General features: G+C 41.6%; 1 protein-coding gene across 1 annotated transcript in view; it reads left to right on the forward strand.

Annotated features, from left to right (window-relative positions):
- Window positions 1-2,500, forward strand: part of LOC127001451 (nephrin-like) — an 80,192-nt gene that overhangs the window by 28,259 nt on the left and 49,433 nt on the right. The gene's annotated exons all lie outside the window — the stretch shown is intronic.

Raw genomic sequence — 2,500 nt, forward strand, 5'->3', positions numbered from 1 at the left:
CCGTAGGGGAACGGCTGGCTGTCTCGAGAGAGACCCGCAGCAGACCAAGAGGTGAATTGCACACACACACACACACACACACACACACACACACACACAGACACTCACTTTTTAGCATATTTACTATTAGTTTCTTGTATTTTCAATTTGTTTATTTTCAGCCTAACGGCTGCCTTACATTAATAAACCTATTATTATTATTATTATTATTATTATTATTATTATTATTATTATTATTATTATTATTATTATTATTATTATTATTATTATTATTATTATTTCTATTTTTCTCTTTTTTCTTTCTTTCCCTTTCTTTTTTTTGCTCTTCTTTCTTTCTTTCTTTCTTTCACTCTTTCAAACACACACACACACACACACACACACACACACACACACACACACACACACACACACACACACACACACAACAGGTATACGTGAGTCACCTGTCGCTGGCTCCTTCTCGTCCAGTCGAGGTGGAGTGTTTCTCGTCACCTCGCTGCCGCTCACAACGTAATACTGGTGTGACCGATCGATTACCGCCAGCTGCATGTGTGTGTGTGTGTGTGTGTGTGTGTGTGTGTGTGTGTGTGTGTGTGTGTGTGTGTGTGTGTGTGTGTGTGTGTGTGTGTGTGTGTGTGTGTTTGACAGTTTGACAGCGAGGGCGAACGAGAGAGAAAGAAAGTAAGGAAGGAAGGAATAAAAGAAACAAAAAAGTAAAAAATAGAGAAAGGGAAAGAAGAAAAGAAGAAAAGAAAGAAGGAAAGAAAAAAGAATGACTGGTAAATAGACAGAGAAAAAAAAGAATGATTATATTTTTTTCTGAAGGTTCCTATCGTCCACTCACAGAGGTAGTCGGCCTCCCAGACCATAATTATCGCTGACGGCCTTGTAATAAGGTCTGGTTATTCACGACAGACCGAACCAAGTGATCACGGTGACGAGGAAAAGAGAGTAGTTAAGAAATCAACGGACCAGACAGACTGAACCACACAAAGTAACGGAGTGGAGAGTGAAGAGCAAAAAAACAACAACAAAAAAAACAGGGTAAGCAGAGTAAGGAGTAGAGGGTAAGGAGCAAAGAGTAAAGAGAGTATTGAAACAGACGGACTGAACTAAGTAAAGAAACAGAGTGAATAACAAAGAGTAAAAAAGACAGAGTATAGAGTGAGAAGTAAAGAGTAACGTGCAAAGAGTAAGATGAGCAAAGACATAGAAATACTGAACCAAATGAAGAAAGAGTAAAGAGTAAACAGCAAAGAAACAGTGAAAGATAAGAAGTAAGGAGCAAAGAGGAAAAAAAAGTAAGGAAATGGAAAGACTGAACCAAGTGATCACAGTGACGAGGAAGTAGTGAAAAGAGCAAAGGAACAAAGGAGCTAAAGAATAGTAACCTTTTTTCGTATCCCTTTGTCAAGACAGGTAAATGTGTTTGGTTATAATGATTGTGTTGGGTGTTTATGTCACGATGGGATTTAGGGTCGTGTTATAAGACATTCCAAGAACACCTATTTGACAAGGCTTTCGTAGGATTTGTTAGCATTTCCAGGAGTTGTTTTATGACCCTGGTGGTAGTTTGACCCTTCATCTGTATCATGAACCTGAAGAAACACTCATTACAACCCGACTGGACCCCCTCTTTAGCCTTTAGAAATAGCTGGTGTGAGAAGCGAAAGTATCTTGTAATACCACAGTAATTTTTTTTTTAATGGAATGCTTTCATGAGAATTTGCATGTACTATCCCTCACCACCACCACCAGCGTTAACATTCATCATCATTTCTTCGTATATCACACCAGTATTTCTTCTGATACCCTCATCACTCGACTCTTACCAACATACGCGAGCAACCATTCCTTCCCCTACCACATCACCACCGTCACTACCACCACCAAGGCACTATTTTATCGTCATTACCAAACCACCAGCACCTTCGTTCCTTCCCCTCCCACACCACCACCGTCACTACCACCACCAAGGCACCATTATATCGTCATTACCAGCACCTCTATTCCTTCCGCACCATATCACCAACACCAACATCAACCCCATCACTATCACCGCCAATACACCACTTTATCGTCACTACCAAACCACCAACACCTCCATCCCTTCGCACCGCATCACCAACACCATTCCCACCATCACCAACACCTTAACATCATCATATCGTCATTACCAAACCACCAGCACCTCCGTTCCTTCCTCTATCAAACCACCACCAGCACCACCATTCCTACCATCAGCAACACCACATCATCATATCGTCATTATGTTCTTATGTTCTTCTTATACCACTAGCACCACCATCCTTTACTCTATTACACCACCATTCCTCTACCTCGCCATCAACAGCACTACAATACCACCACGACTCCTCTTCTTCTCTGCCGTAATCTCTGCTGGGGTCGGCCACTCTTGCATGTTGTCCCCAGTATCGTCTGTCCTCTGCATCCACTTCTGCTGCCTCATGTCTCTCAATTATGTCCCTCCATCTAA

This window comes from Eriocheir sinensis, chromosome 21 (genome assembly GCF_024679095.1).
Source record: "Eriocheir sinensis breed Jianghai 21 chromosome 21, ASM2467909v1, whole genome shotgun sequence".
NCBI classification, from domain to species: Eukaryota; Metazoa; Arthropoda; class Malacostraca; order Decapoda; family Varunidae; genus Eriocheir; species Eriocheir sinensis.